Here is a 17,925-nt window from a genome sequence, read left to right as displayed (position 1 = left end):
ATCTATTTATGCATAAAAATCAATAATGATGAAAGTGACACTTTTATAATAAAAAAAATCAATAATGATGAAAGTAACACTTTTATAATAAAAAAATCTTTTATGCATAAAATCAATAATGATGAAAGTAACACTTTTATAATTAAAAAAATTCTTTTATGCATCATTTTATGCATAAAAGTCAATAATGATGAAAGTAACTTTTATAATAAAAAATATTCTTTTATGCATCTATTTATGCATAAAAATACATTATAATGAAAGTTATACTTTTATAATAAAAAATATTCTTTTATGCATAAAAATCAATAATGATAAAAATAATAATAAAAAATATTCTTTTATGCATCTATTTATGCATAAAAATCCATTTTGATGAAAGTAACACTTTTATTAAAAAATAACATTTTGATGAAAGTAACACCTCAAGATGTTAAAAGAACAAATGGAAATAGCACAATCCAAGTTGGCTTCCTTGCCTGATGAAGACTCCGTTCACAAGAACCACACTTAGTGAGCAGCTAGCAATACAGGGGTCGCTATTGCAGGTTCTTGGAGGAGGATCAACAGATTTTGTGGACCTATCTGTGATTGAGGTGAATTTATTAGTTTTTCTCTTTTTTATATTGATTGTATGTGTGTACATTTTGATTGACTGCCTTTTGTGTGTTTTCTATATGGATATTGATTGATTGTAGGTTGATATGAAGCTACTGTTGAAATTAGAGCATTGTGATGAGCTATGGTGGACCAAACACTAGAATCAACATCATTAACAAAGTGATTAGCAAATAATTAAGATGTAATTAGTGGGTAATTTTTAAATAGATTAATGTAGGCATGGATAATCAAAAACTAGCAAATTCTCATTAGGGCAATGCCTCAATTTATAGAGCTTACATCCAAGCATCAAATCCCACTGATTTCTTCTTGAATCACTCCACCTCTTTTCCCTGATTCTCTCCACCTCTTCACTTTTCCCAGAATATCTCCCAGAATATCTCCATACTTCCTAAATCTTCTCATGCTACCCTTTATTCTCTCCCAGTAGATTCTTCTCACCTTTTCACAGGTTCTTTCACATTTACACATTCTCTCTTATAGCCTCAAACCAAAGGCTTGTTCCCGCACACAACCTATTCACTTGTATTTTCAACACCTCCCCTCAAGTGAATACTCCTAGTACACCTAGACCCTATACCAAGTTTGCCTCCCCTTACTTGATAGTCCGAGCGACCAGTGTCTACACCTCCCCTCAAGTTATCTTAGCACACCTGGACCCTATATCAAGTTTCTCTCTTACTTGATAGCTCGCGACCAGTGCCTCGAGTCCCTAAACTGAATAGTCCTTGACACTCTCTCTCTCTCTGTGTCCAAGGTTACTATAAGTGCCCGCTACCTTGACTAAAGTACTCACACATACATCTACCACGTGGCCTACATCATCGGTGGCTCAGAGGTGGTTTTACTTTGTTGGGGCAGGTTACATTGGGTTGTGGGTCTCTCTCTTTCCCTCTCTCTCAGAGATTTTCACATGGCTCCTCACTCTTTGGAGCCTCACATCTTCTCTTTTCTTCAGTCTTCTTCTTGTCGTGGCAGCTTCTCTCCACGCGTCTGTCTCTTCTTTCAGTCTTCTTGGGGCAGCTTCTCTTCTTGTGTCCATGTCTTCCTCTAGATCTTCTTGGTGTGGATCCTCTTCTTGGAAAGAGATATTCTTCTTCTTTCATGGCTGGGGCCATAAGCTTGTCCGTCAGGTCTTCTTGCTCCATGTGAGCAACATGTTTCAATGTTTTACTGACAGTTCCTTTGGGTTTTGATGTTTATCTTGTGTCATTATGCAATGCAAACCCAAATTTATGTGGGAGGTCTTACCTCTTGCCTTATTTTGGACAAGGGCAGTGTCTGATCCCATATTTACACTGATGCAATGTGCCCAATACATAATGCGTATAGCATTCATTCTTATGCACATTCCCAAATGCAACTCTGGCTATGAATAATCTTGAATTTGAGTGAGATTTACAAGCATTAACCAAGGGTTAAATGCAAAATGATGATTATCACAAATTTATCAGCACAATTTTACCAGAAATTACATTAAATCAAGGGTAACCAATTTGTACGGAATGGTTGGAGTATCAAACCAACTCCGAATTGCAATCTGAAGTTATAGGGATCTGTATCAGATACCTAATGGTTAATTTGAATCCTCAATTGCACCAAAATATAGTGATTAGTATTGGATTAATCATTGAATAGTAAATTAATCTACTATTTTGTGTGCAAAAAACAGAGTATGCGGGGAGTCCAGATCTGGTGCCTTAGACTTCAAATGAGCTCAAATGCTTTCAAAGCCATTAATAGCAATGAGTCTAGTAGAGGATTAAGCCAAGAAACACAAGATTTAACCAAATTTTGAAAGCTTAATCTCTGTTTTACCAAAGTCACCTGCAGATTTGATGAAGAGCTTGGATCTCATTGTAGACTTGATGAAATTGAATTCTGTCTTCACCAGCTTGTAGAGCATGCTTGAAAACACCTTGTGCTAAGAGGAATTAGAGTGATTTGAACTGAGCAAGTTGAAATCTCAAATCCCCTTCAAAAAATGGCGCCTGCTAAATCGTCGATTTCTCCCAGTTCCGTTGGCAGTTTGCGCTTCTTTCTTGATGAGCTTAAAGAGCTATGAGATACCTATCATGTGTTAGAAGGGTTTGGCCTAATTTTATGTGTGCAAAGAGAGGGAGCTCCTCCACTGGCTGGGGGTAGAGAGGTGAGTTGAAAAAAGAGGAAAAATTATAATTTTCTACTAATCCTAATTAGCAAAATAATTAGCAAGATAATGGGCTCACAAAATGATGGATTCTAGGCATGGCTCTGATACCATGTTGAAATTAGAGCATTGTGATGAGCTATGGTGGATCAAACACTAGAATCAACATCATTAACAAAGTGATTATCAAATAATTAAGACGTAATTAGTGGATAATTAACAAATAGATTAATGTAGGCATGGATAATAAAAAACTAGCAAATTCTCATTAGGGCAATGCCTCAATTTATAGAGCTTACATCCAAGCATCAAATCCCACTGATTTCTCCTTGATTCACTCCACCTCTTTTCCTTGATTCTCTCGACCTCTTCACTTTTCCCAGAATATCTCCCAGAATATCTTCATACTTCCTAAATCTTCTCATGCTAGCCTTTATTCTCTCCCAGTAGATTCTTCTCACCTTTTCATAAGTTCTTTCACATTTACACATTCTCTTTTACATCCTCTAACCAAGGGCTTGTTCCCGCACACACCCTATTGTCTTTTACAGCCTCTAACCAAGGGCTTGTTCCCGCACACACCCTATTCACTTGTATTTTAAACAGCTCCCCTCAAGTGAATACTCCTAGTACACCTAGACCCTATACCAAGTTTGCCTCCCCTTACTTGATAGTCCGAGCGACCAGTGTCTACACCTCCCCTCAAGTTATCTTAGCACACCTGGACCCTATATCAAGTTTCTCTCTTACTTGATAGCCCACGACCAGTGCCTCGAGTCCCTAAACTGCGTAGTCCTTGACACTCTTTCTCTCTATGTGTCGAAGGCTACTATAAGTGCCCGCGACCTTGACTAAAGTGCTCACACATACATCTACCACGTGACCTACATCATCGGTGGCTCAGAGGTGGTTTTACTTTGTTGGGGCAGGTTACATTGGGTTGTGGGTCTCTCTCTTTCCCTCTCTCTCAGAGATTTTCACATGGCTCCTCACTCTTTGGAGCCTCACATCTTTTCTTTTCTTCAGTCTTCTTGTCGTAGCAGCTTCTCTCCACGCGTCTGTCTCTTCTTTCAGTCTTCTTGGGGCAGCTTCTCTTCTTGTGTCCATGTCTTCCTCTAGATCTTCTTGGTGTGGATCCTTCTTGGAAAGAGATATTCTTCTTCTTTCATGGCTGGGGCCATGAGCTTGTCCGTCAGGTCTTCTTGCTCCATGAATGATGTGAGCAACATGTTTCAATGTTTTGCTGATAGTTCCTTTGGGTTTTTGATGTTTATCTTGTGTCATTATGCAATGCAAACCCAAATTTATGTGGGAGGTCTTATCTCTTGCCTTATTCTAGACAAGGGCTGTGTCTGATCCCATATTTACACTGATGCAATGTGCCCAATACATAATGCAATGTGCCCAATACACTGATGCAATGTGCCCAATACATAATGCATATAGCATTCATTCTTATGCACATTCTCAAATGCAACTCTGGCTGTGAATAATCTTGAATTTGAGTGAGATTTATAAGCATTAACCAAGGGTTAAATGCAAAATGATGATTATCACAAATTTATCAGCACAATTTTACCAGAAATTACATTAAATCAAGGGTAACCAATTTGTACGGAATGGTTGGAGTATCAAACCAACTCCGAATTGCAATTTGAAGTTATAGGGATCTGTATCAGATACCTAATGGTTAATTTGAACCCTCAATTGCACCAAAATATAGTGATTAGCATTGGATTAATCATTGATTAGTAAATTAATCTACTATTTTGTGTGCAGACAACAGAGTATGCGGGGAGTCCAGATCTGGTGCCTTAGACTTTAAATGAGCTTAAATGCTTTCAAAGCCATCAATTGCAATGAGTCTAGTAGAGGATTAAGCCAAGAAACACAAGATTTGACCAAATATTGAAAGCTTAATCTCTTTTTTACCAAAGTCACCTGCAGATTTGATAAAGAGCTTGGATCTCATTGTAGACTTGATGAAATTGAATTCTATCTTCATCAGCTTGTAGAGCATGCTTGAAAACACCTTGGGCTAAGAGGAATTAGAGTGATTTGAACTGAGCAAGTTGAGATCTCAAATCCCCTTCAGAAAAATGGGGCCTGCTAAATCGTCGATTTCTCCCAGCTTCGCTGGAAGTTTGCGCTTCTTTCTTGATGAGCTTAAAGAGCTATGAGATACCTATCATGTGCTAGAAGGGTTTGGCCTAATTTTATGTGTGCAAAGAGAGGGATCTCCTCCCCACTGGCTGGGGGTAGAGAGGTGAGTTGAAAAAAGAGGAAAAATTATAATTTTCTACTAATCCTAATTAGCAAAATAATTAGCAAGATAATGGGCTCACAAAATGATGGATTCTAGGCATGGCTCTGATACCATGTTGAAATTAGAGCATTGTGATGAGCTATGGTGGATCAAACACTAGAATCAACATCATTAATAAAGTGATTAGTAAATAATTAAGATATAATTAGTGGATAATTAACAAATAGATTGATGTAGGCATGGATAATAAAAAACCAGCAAATTCTCATTAGGGCAATGCCTCAATTTATAGAGCTAACATCCAAGCATCAAATCCCACTGATTTCTCCTTGATTCACTCCACTCTTTTCCCTGATTCTCTCCACCTCTTCACTTTTCCCAGAATATCTCCCAGAATATCTCCATACTTCCTAAATCTTCTCATGCTACCCTTTATTCTCTCCCAGTAGACTCTTCTCACCTTTTCATAGGTTCTTTCACATTTACACATTCTCTTTTACATCCTCTAACCAAGGGCTTGTTCCCGCACACACTCTATTCACTTGTATTTTCAACACCTCCCCTCAAGTGAATACTCCTAGTACACCTAGACCCTATACCAAGTTTGCCTCCCCTTACTTGATAGTCCGAGCGACCAGTGTCTACACCTCCCCTCAAGTTATCTTAGCACACCTGGACCCTATATCAAGTTTCTCTCTTACTTGATAGCCCGCGACCAGTGCCTCGAGTCCCTAAACTGCATAGTCCTTGACACACTCTCTCTCTATGTGTCCAAGGCTACTATAAGTGCTCGCGACCTTGACTAAAGTGCTCACACATACATCTACCATGTGGCCTACATCAGCGGTGGCTCAGAGGTGGTTTTACTTTGTTAGGGCAGGTTACATTGGGTTGTGGGTCTCTCTCTCTCTCTCTCTCTCTCTCTCTCTCTCTCTCTCTCTCTCTCTCTTTCTCTCTCTCTGAGATTTTCACATGGCTCCTCACTCTTTGGAGCCTCACATCTTCTCTTTTCTTCAGTCTTCTTCTTGTCGTGGCAGCTTCTCTCCACGCGTCTGTCTCTTCTTTCAGTCTTCTTGGGGCAGCTTCTCTTCTTGTGTCCATGTCTTCCTCTAGATCTTCTTGGTGTGGATCCTCTTCTTGGAAAGAAATTTTCTTCTTCTTTCATGGCTGGGGCCATGAGCTTGTCCGTCAGGTCTTCTTGCTGCAACATGTTTCAATGTTTTGCTAATAGTTCCTTTGGGTTTTTGATGTTTATCTTGTGTCATTACGCAATGCAAACCCAAATTTATGTGGGAGGTCTTACCTCTTGCCTTATTCTAGACAAGGGCAGTGTCTGATCCCATATTTACACTGATGCAATGTGCCCAATACATAATGCGTATAGCATTCATTCTTATGCACATTCCCAAATGCAACTCTCGCTGTGAATAATCTTGAATTTGAGTGAGATTTACAAGCATTAACCAAGGGTTAAATGCAAACTCAATGCAAAATGATGATTATCACAAATTTATCAGCACAATTTTACCAGAAATTACATTAAATCAAGGGTAACCAATTTGTACGGAATGGTTGGAGTATCAAACCAACTCCGAATTGCAATCTGAAGTTATAGGGATCTGTATCAAATACCTAATGGTTAATTTGAACCCTCAATTGTACCAAAATATAGTGATTAGCATTGGATTAATCATTGATTAGTAAATTAATCTACTATTTTGTGTGCAAAAAACAGAGTATGCGGGGAGTCCAGATCTGGTGTCTTAGACTTTAAATGAGCTCAAATGCTTTCAAAGCCATCAATTGCAATGAGTCTAGTAGAGGTCTAAGCCAAGAAACACAAGATTTGACCAAATATTGAAAGCTTAATCTCTGTTTACCAAAGTCACCTGCAGATTTGATAAAGAGCTTGGATCTCATTGTAGACTTGATGAAATTGAATTCTATCTTCATCAGCTTGTAGAGCATGCTTGAAAACACCTTGGGCTAAGAGGAATTAGAGTGATTTGAACTGAGCAAGTTGAGATCTCAAATCCCCTTCAAAAAAATGGCGCCTGCTAAATCGTCGATTTCTCCTAGCTGCGTTGGCAGTTTGCGCTTCTTTCTTGATGACCTTAAAGAGCTATGAGATACCTATCATGTGCTAGAAGGGTTTGGCCTAATTTTATGTGTGCAAAGAGAGGGAGCTCCTCCACTGGCTGGGGGTAGAGAGGTGAGTTGAAAAAAGAGGAAAAATTATAATTTTCTACTAATCCTAATTAGCAAGATAATGGGCTCACAAAATGATGGATTCTAGACATGGCTCTGATACCATGTTGAAATTAGAGCATTGTGATGAGCTATGGTGGATCAAACACTAGAATCAACATCATTAACAAAGTGATTAGCAAATAAATAAGATATAATTAGTGGATAATTAACAAATAGATTAATGTAGGCATGGATAATAAAAAACGAGCAAATTCTCATTAGGGCAATGCCTCAATTTATAGAGCTTACATCCAAGCATGAAATCCCACTGATTTCTCCTTGATTCACTCTACCTCTTTTCCCTGATTCTCTCCACCTCTTCACTTTTCCCAGAATATCTCCCAGAATATCTCCATACTTCCTAAATCTTCTCATGCTACCCTTTATTCTCTCCCAGTAGACTCTTCTTACCTTTTCACAGGTTCTTTCATATTTACACATTCTCTTTTACATCCTCTAACCAAGGGCTTGTTCCCGCACACACCCTATTCACTTGTATTTTCAACACCTCCCATCAAGTGAATACTCCTAGTACACCTAGACTCTATACCAAGTTTGCCTCCCCTTACTTAATAGTCCGAGTGACCAGTGTCTACACCTCCCCTCAAGTTATCTTAGCACACCTGGACCCTATATCAAGTTTCTCTCTTACTTGATAGCCCGCGACCAGTGCCTCGAGTCCCTAAACTGCATAGTCCTTGACACTCTCTCTCTCTATATGTCCAAGGCTACTATAAGTGCCCGCGACCTTGACTAAAATTCTCACACATACATCTACCACGTGGCCTACATCATCGGTGGCTCAGAGAAGGTTTTACTTTGTTGGGGCAGGTTACATTGGGTTGTGGGTCTCTCTCTCTCTCTCTCTCTCTCTCTCTCTGAGATTTTTACATGGCTCCTCACTCTTTGGAGCCTCACATCTTCTCTTTTCTTCAGTCTTCTTCTTGTCGTGGCAGCTTCTCTCCACGCGTCTGTCTCTTCTTTCAGTCTTCTTGGGGCAGCTTCTCTTCTTATGTCCATGTCTTCCTCTAGATCTTCTTGGTGTGGATCCTCTTCTTGGAAAGAGATTTTCTTCTTCTTTCATGGCTGGGGCCATGAGCTTGTCCGTCAGGTCTTCTTGCTCCATGTGAGCAACATGTTTCAATGTTTTGCTGATAGTTCCTTTGGGTTTTTGATGTTTATCTTGTGTCATTACGCAATGCAAACCCAAATTTATGTGGGAGGTCTTACCTCTTGCCTTATTCTGGACAAGGGCAGTGTCTGATCCCATATTTACACTGATGCAATGTGCCCAATACATAATGCGTATAGCATTCATTCTTATGCACATTCCCAAATGCAACTCTGGCTGTGAATAATCTTGAATTTGAGTGAGATTTACAAGCATTAACCAAGGGTTACATGCAAAATGATGATTATCACAAATTTATCAGCACAATTTTACCAGAAATTACATTAAATCAAGGGTAACCAATTTGTACGGAATGGTTGGAGTATCAAACCAACTCCGAATTGCAATATGAAGATATAGGGATCTGTATCAGATACCTAATGGTTAATTTGAACCCTCAATTGTACCAAAATATAGTGATTAGCATTGGATTATTCACTGATTAGTAAATTAATACACTGTTTTGTGTGCAAAAAACAGAGTATGCGGGGAGTCCAGATCTGGTGCCTTAGACTTCAAATGAGCTCAAATGCTTTCAAAGCCATCAATAGCAATGAGTCTAGTAGAGGATTAAGCCAAAAAACACAAGATTTGACCAAATATTAAAAGCTTAATCTCTATTTTACCAAAGTCACCTACCAAAGTCACCTGCAGATTTGATGAAGAGCTTGGATCTCATTGTAGATTTGATGAAATTGAATTCTGTCTTTACCAGCTTGTAGGGCATGCTTGAAAACACCTTGGGCTAAGAGGAATTAGAGTGATTTGAACTGAGCAAGTTGAGATCTCAAATCCCCTTCAAAAAATGGCGCTTGCTAAATCGTCGATTTCTCCCAGCTCCGTTAGCAGTTTGCGCTTCTTTCTTGATGAGCTTAAAGAGCTATGAGATACCTATCATGTGCTAGAAGGGTTTGGCCTAATTTTATGTGTGCAAAGAGAGGGAGCTCCTCCACTGGTTGGGGATACAAAGGTGAGTTGAAAAAAGAGGGAAAATTATAATTTTCTACTAATCCTAATTAGCAAAATAATTAGCAAGATAATGGGCTCACAAAATGATGGATTCTAGGCATGGCTCTGATACCATGTTGAAATTAGAGCATTGTGATGAGCTATGGTGGATCAAACACTAGAATCAACATCATTAACAAAGTGATTATCAAATAATTAAGACGTAATTAGTGGGTAATTAACAAATAAATTAATGTAGGCATGGATAATCAAAAACCAGCAAATTCTCATTAGGGCAATGCCTCAATTTATAGAGCTTACATCCAAGAATCAAATCCCACTGATTTCTCCTTGATTCACTCCACCTCTTTTCCCTGATTCTCTCCACCTCTTCACTTTTCCCAGAATATCTCCCAGAATATCTCCACACTTCCTAAATCTTCTCATGCCACCCTTAATTCTCTCCCAGTAGATTCTTCTCACCTTTTCACAAGTTCTTTCACATTTACACATTCTCTTTTTACAGCCTCTAACCAAGGGCTTGTTCCTGTACACACCCTATTCACTTGTATTTTCAACAGCCTACAGGAGGCTGATGTAATCAAGGATCTAGAAATGTGGCATGCTTTGCTTGTAGAGATGCTTAGTAGAGTCGAAGTGGGCCAACAAGTGTGCCTCTTCCCATCTCCACCTTCTCTGGTCTCCCACACCATAGACTACCTTACTATAGTAGGAAAGTGTGCTAGGTGTGGGCAGGGTTTCAATGTCAACGAAACCCTGCTGTTGGTGGTACTTCCATGCAAGCACACATATCACTCAATGTGCTTTGCATCATTATGCACTCTTAGGGATCGATGTATATTTCCCTAGTGATTTCACGTAGTGCTCATTTGAGTGTGGTTTGGAGAGTAGGTAAAGACCTTTGTTTCACTTTTACATGTATATAATTTTTCACCAATTTGCTAGTTAACACTCACATGCATGGTAGTTGATAGGATCCAGTATGCTAGTTAACAGTCACTAACATGCTAGTCAAAAGTCACTAACATGCTAGTCAACAGTCACCTATGTTAATTAGCACTCAACATTTTCTAGTTAGAATGTCACCTATTCAATAGTATGCTAGTCAACAGTCACCTATCTGCTAATTTATAGTCCACATTATGCTAGTTAACACTTACCAGTATGCTAGTTAATAGTGCCAAGTGTGCTTGTTAATAGTCACCTGTTAACAAGCATGATAGTTAACACTTACCAGTATGCTAGTTAATAGTGCCAAGTGTGCTTGTTAATAGTCACCTGTTAACAAGCATGATAGTTAACAATGCCTAGTATGCTTGTTAATAGTCACCTATTAACAACCATGATAGTTAACAATGCCTAGTATGCTTGTTAATAGTCACCTATTAACAACCATAATAGTTAACAGTGCCTAATATGCTAGTTTATAGTCCCCACTATGCTATTTCTCATAGTCCCTAGTATGCTAGTTAACACTTATCAGTATGCTAGTTAACAATGCCCACTATGCCTACTATGCTTGTTAACAGTCACCTGTTAACAAGCATGATAGTTAACAATGCCCAGTATGCTAGTTAACACTCCCTAGGATGCTTGTTAACAATTTCCAACATATTATTTAACAATAACTTGTTCACTAGCATGCTAGCCAACAACTAGCCATGTTAGCTAGCACTTAAATATGTTTAGTTAACACTCACCTGTTCATTAGCATGCTAGTCAACAGTCAGCTATGCTAGTTAGCACTCAAGTATGTTTTGTTAACAATCACATGTTCACTAGTATTTGAGTAGGTATGTTAGTTAGCACTCATATGTAGATAGTACCCATACGCTAGTGCAGTTAACTACTCCCTAGACTCATATGTTAGATAGCAAATGCTTTCCAGTTTGCACTTATGTTTTCTAGTTGGTTTGTCTATTTTTGTAGCTCTGTTGATATGCAGCTCATCAAGACGAACAAATGCCCAAAATATGTTTTCACGTGGGAAAAAGAGCAACGTAACATCGGGTCATATGCACATGCAGGATAAGGGTGGTGAAGACAACCGCTTTTCTATAGATTTGGCCAATTTGAAGAATGCTACTGATAGTGTCAGTGTTGACATACACCCTATTTAGGACATGTCAAATTTGGAGCAGAAAGGTGACATACAGGACTTGAATTATAGTGAGACACAAGAGTTGGAGGAGGAAAAGGTAAAGGACCTGAATTATAGTGAGACACAAGAGTTGGAGGAGGAAAAGGTACAGGATGAATTAGATCACCTACAAGAGGACGCACTACCGTTTTTCCCATATGAACAAATTGCTGATGTCCTGGAGTTGGAAAGTCAAGGGTATGATCCAAAGATTGTGAATGTAGGAGATGACTCTCCCTTGGGCCACCTTGTAGGTCAGATTGCAAGGAAGAAGGGTCGTGAGCACATGGTGAGCCGAGCATCTCCTGCAAAGAAATGGAAGGTCACAACAGGTTACAACAAAATCCCAAAAACCAAAATCACCTAGTGTAAAAGTTGGCAAAACTCACGCATGCAAGAAACTGTGAGGTCACAAGGCTAGGTCTTTCTTTTGTCCATCCTAGTAGCTGCACACCTCATGGAGGTGGTGTATTTTGTAGTTCTCAATTATATTGGAACTATGTTTTGTAAACTAATGATATAATAAAAAATGTCATTTTTTAATCCATGAGTTCCAATTTTGTGTATGAGTGCCTAAGTAATACAACTTGTTTGCAGGATACTTTGTTCTAGTGATGTGGGTGCCCTCATGTTTATGTATTGCAGTTGATTGGTCAGTAGGGGGTTGTTTTTATCCATGAGTTCCAATTTTGTGTATGAGTGCCTAAGTACTACAACTTTGTTTTCAGGATACTTTGTTCTAGTAATGTGGGTGCCCCCATGCTTACGTATTGCAATTGACTGGTCAGTAGGGGGTCTAATACATGTTAAAGCCATTGTTGGCCCCTGGGTCGTCACAGCAGCCTAGTAAAGAAACAAAAAGAAAAGAAAAGAAAATAGGTAGTCAGGCAAGTGGAAGAAATAGTGATTGATTGAGTGCTACCTGTGGCGGCGGTAACATGCGAAGAGCCGGATTTGAACCAGAAACCAGCTTCAGAGGAGAATAATCACAGAGCATTGATACTAGATCTTAATGGTGTGCTGTTGTGCCATTTTAGGGAAGGTGAATACATTTTGTGAGATCCCACTACCCCCTCTACGCACCGGATTCCCGGATGGTAGCAGTGGAAGTATCTTCCTCAAGCGCGGGGCAGGGTTTCCCACTTGGGGCCTCACCCTCGAATTTTCGGGCATGAGACTAAGCTGGTGGTCATTTCGAAAATCGAAACCGGGAAAATTTCCCATGCCCGAAAAACGGGGACGATTCCACCATTTTGAACTTCTTAACGAATTTTTCTAACAAAGTCAGACTGATCTAACCTTCATCTGAATAAACCAGATAGAAGGGAAACTATAACAGACTTAACTTGAAGAAATCAACGCTTTTTTCCTAATTTAATTAGGCACAGCCGTTGATTAATTCATTTGAGAAGTCTTCATATTATTATTTAACTATTCGAGTTCTAAACGTAATCTTATTATTAAAATAATTTTATTATTAAAATAATTTTATTATTAAAACAATTTTATTATTAAAACTCTACTGATTCCAGCCTAATACTCTAAACTGACAGTCAGTTAAATTTCCATCTAAATTGTACTGAATACGATCTGTCTCAAGGTGAGTGAAAAGAATCTTCCCACTTGCTAATTCAGCTTGCATAGGTTTCCCTCATTTGTGATCTAAGACTAGCTTATACAAGCATCCAGGGGAAATGAAAGAATGAGTACTGCCTGAATCAATCAAAAGCTTAAAAGGCTTACCCTGATACTTAGCTGGAGTATGAATGACGGAGAATTGGCGATTTGGCCCTTGGTTTTCAATTGCAGCATAAATCTGTCCTCTTTTCTCTTCCACTACTTCTGCAATTATGATTGCTCTAGCTACTGCAGTCTGAGGCGGAACTCTTTCTCTTTCGTTGCCCCAGTTCTCGGAAGAAGGTCTGAGGCTACTCTGGAGACAGAGGCAGATGTCTGAGCTAGAGTTCTCTTGGGATTTCCCTGATTTGGGTGAGATGGACCTTGATTTGACTGATAGGAAGGGGTTGGTCTTTGCACTCTCGGTCCTTGACTTCCCTGTTCCCTTGACATGGTAGGAGTCGGCAGTCTTTCAGCTAGTGACCAAAACCCTGGCATCCAAAACACCGGTTCTCAATTCTGAGCTCATCCCTCTGAATACTTGAAATAGGTGGGACTCCTAAGAAAGTGTTCTGTGAGAAGGGTCTTCCTTCACTTCTGAATCTCCCAGTATCCTGATTCTGATTTGGGCCTTGCTGCCTCTTTGGGGGAGGAAAGTTGGAAGTACTTCCCAGGGTTTGGAATCTTTTAAAGTTAGAGGGTGCAGGCTTGGCGGGACGTTAGCAACAAAGGCTTTGGCAAAGTCCTTTGCCATTCTTCCTGCTTCGGCCATTGAGACAGGTTTGGCATTCTTCACTAAGGTGTCCAATGGTTCGTTCATTCATCGAATGAACCTGGCCATCAACTGCTCTTCATCCAATTGTGGAGAATATTTGAGGAGAAGGGCAAAAGCTTGATGGTACTCTTCAATTGTCCAGCTATCTTGCTTTAGTTCTAAGAACTCATTCATTTTAGTTTCAAGGAAGCCCGGAGGACAAAACCTCTTTATGAGGTAAGCTTTAAGTTCGGTCCAGGTCTGGGTATTTCGGTCTGGATGGTTAGTCTCGCAGTGATTCCTCTAGGCGACCACTTTTCCACTACTTCACCTAACTGTTCCCCTTCACCCTTAAAGGGACCAGGTTGGGATCTGTGCAGGGCTTTTCAAACATCCGGATCTAACTCTTCGTCATCGATTAGAAGATCCGGTTGCCTTGCCCGTGCCGCGCGTCTCATGACTCTGACAAAACGAGATTTTCGTCAACTTAACTTTGACAACAGATTTATGATTATTTAATTCTTGCGATTTATTCTTTAAACAGATAATTATTTCATTATACATCATGAAACAAGGTTTACTCTGATAATTTTATTAACCATATTCACAATCATGAAAACAATTTGGAATTTTTTTGCAAAACATCGTTTATTATCAAAAGTTTTCGATAATACATAGAGCATCACGGCTCCCAAAATCATTGCCTCAATTGTATACGCATAAAGAAGCAAAATTGCGAAGGAGACATGCCATGGTACACATGATGCCATGGTACACACGATTCATTACAAAAATTGGTGCTGTAATTCTATCTCTAGGGATAAAGTGGCTAAGAAGCCTAAAAACTCGGCATGAAGTTCTGAAGTTCCTGGGTGAATGATCAAAGAGTTGTACATGCTGAACAAGTCCTAGCCTTATCAGAATCATGGCTAAGGAAATATTTTGCCTGAGTCTCTGACGTTGACTGGTACTGACATTAATAATCGTCCTCCGCAGAACCACATATACTGACGTCGCTTCGAGAGGATCAGGAAAGTAAAGACTCTCAAAATGATGCGCGAGACTCACTCTGCTCACTCGGGTCATAAAACAAAGTTGATGAGGTGCTCAAATGCAAAGGCTATCATATCCTGACTCTGGGAGAGTTCAGGAATGCCAGATAGATTTGGGGTATCCATCTATAAATTTTCAATTCAATTTATGAGTTTTCAATTTTTGAAATTCTTTCAACATAATATTAACAAGCGAAAAGATTATTTCCCAGATTTACTTTAAAATTTTTAAGCAATTTTTGCTGTGCTGTTACGTAAATTTACAATAGCGCTTTGATACCAACTATGAGATCCCACTGCCCCCTCTGCACACCGGATTCTCAGATGGTAGCAGCAGAAGTATCTTCCTCAAGGGCGGGGTAGGGTTTCCCACTCGGTCCTCGCCCTCGAATGTCGAGGCACGAGACTAAGCTGGTGGTCATTCAGAAAACCGAAACCGGGAAAATTTTCCATGCCCGAAAACAAGGACGATTCCACCATTTTGAATTTCTTAACGATTTTTTCTAGCGAAGTCAGACTGATCTAACCCTCATCTGAATAAACCAGATAGAAGGAAAACTATAACAGACTTAACTTGAAGGAATCAACGCTTTTTTCCTAATTGAATTAAGCGCAGTTGCCCGTTGATCTATTCATTTGAGAAGTCTTCAGATTATTATTTAACTATTCGAGTTCTGAATGTAATCTTATTAATCAATTTTATTATTAAAACTCTATTGATTCCAGCCTACATTCGGCCCATGGGTTAGCCACCGCCCAACTACTGGAATAGTAGAACCAGACATGTACTCACCCACCAATAATTGAAAGCCTTTCTTTGATTTAGAATACAGATACTCACACACTTCTCTTTAAACTTTAAGTTATAAATCCTTGTATCACTCTGGACTCTCCATTGAGACCAGCAGGTCAGCAACGAGATCCAGTAAGTTTAACAGATTACAATAAGTTTCTCATCATCATACATATATATCTTCCATGACACATGCATGGGTATCCTCGACACCGCGAGCCCGTGCATCTCCTAGTCAGAACCCTCCGGGATCCCCCTTAGGTGTCATGGCACTTCACTCAGGGAGGACCGCTTCGGCCCTCGCCCATTGTACCGGAAGCACACCATTTTACACCATACCCAGGCTAGTCAAGACCTAGGCCGGTTTTTGCCGCGTGAGCCGTCCTTTGAACACTCTCCGCCAGCTGTTGCAACCGAACTTCCCTTAGAACACACGTATACCAAATGCTCCCTCCAGCATTCTGGCGTAAGACAGTCCTTTAAGAAAACAGGGTTTCTATGCAAGTTTTCAGTTTTGATTTTCTTTTGAATACAATGAGTATATCTTAATTCCGTATCCCAAGACTTCTAGATCACAGGTCTCGATTCCCAAGCAGAATTCCTCGAATTGTGAATTCTTGATCCTCAGAGATCAAAATCAAAGGTCTCAACTTAGTTTCAGATTTGGTGGGTGATTTGAGTGTAGATTACTGAACTGGTCACATCGTCTATTCTTAAAACTGACAAAGGAGTTATGTCTTGGTCATAGTCTGATTTAGGGTTTGAGTCTGGAAAGGTTCTCCCTGATCTATCTTTCTCGAAGGTAATAATTCAATTACTACTTTACTGAATTCAAAACTAAACATGAATTCCTATGAGGAATAAATTAGTCATTTATCTAAAATTCCGACTTCGATAGTTTTTCTGAATTTTCTCATTACCATCCTAGAGAATATGAAACGGTAAAATTTTATTTCACACAGAGTATTTACTTAATTCATTTATCCATATTCATGGGATTTTGATGAAAGTAACACTTTTATAATAAAAAATATTATTTTATGCATCTATTTATGCATAAAAATCCATTTTGATGAAAGTAACACTTTTATAAAAAAAATATTCTTTTATACATCTATTTATGCATAAAAATCCATTTTGATGAAAGTAACTCTTTTATATAAAAAAATATTCTTTTATGCATCTATTTATGCATAAAAATCCATTTTGATGAAAGTAATACTTTTATAATAAAAAATATTAATTTATGCATCTATTTATGCATAAAAATCAATAATGATGAAAGTAACACTTTTATAATAAAAAAAATTCTTTTATGCATCATTTTATGCATAAAGTCAATAATGATGAAAGTAACACTTTTATAATTAAAAAAAAATCTTTTATGCATCATTTTATGAATAAAAAATTTCTTTTATGCATCATTTTATGCATAAAAATCAATCATGATGAAAGTAACACTTTTATAATAAAAAATATTCTTTTATGCATCTATTTATGCTTAAAAATTCATTTTGATGAAAGTAATACTTTTATAATAAAAAATATTCTTTTATGCATCTATTTATGCATAAAAATCAATAATGATGAAAGTAACACTTTTATAATAAAGAAAATTCTTTTATGCATCATTTTATGCATAAAATCAATAATGATGAAAGTAACACTTTTATAATAAAAAAATCTTTGATGCATCATTTTATGCAAAAAAATCAATAATGATGAAAGTAACACTTTTATAATATACTACCCTTGTTTCTTAATCCTGCTACACGTGAATTGAGGGTAAGTAAGGATGTTGTATTTGATGAGATGAGTAGCCGGTATGCTGTTGAAAAGGATGCTGTTTGGGGCTGATGTAAGTGGAAATGTGGTTGCACAGAATGCAAGTTAGCAATCACAGTCATTGAGTGGACCAAGAGAGTCCTCATCCAATGGTTCTATTGATAGACCATGGAGTGGCAGGCTGCGTCATAATACCAGTCCTGAAAATGTGGTTGGTACATCACATAAAGGCAAAGAGAAAGTGGTTCAACCCCTTGGTATGCCTAACATTTCTGCATGGCATTCTCTTGTTGATGGAGATTCTAGTGGCTCGGAGATGAGCCTTGATGAGGAGCTTGGGATTCCAGAAATGAGGACA

This window comes from Cibotium barometz, chromosome 2 (genome assembly GCF_041138505.1).
Source record: "Cibotium barometz isolate CiBa-2024 chromosome 2, ASM4113850v1, whole genome shotgun sequence".
Taxonomy (NCBI): Eukaryota; Viridiplantae; Streptophyta; class Polypodiopsida; order Cyatheales; family Cibotiaceae; genus Cibotium; species Cibotium barometz.
The sequence above is the reverse complement of the archived record's forward strand: the minus strand, read 5'-3'. Positions refer to the sequence as shown.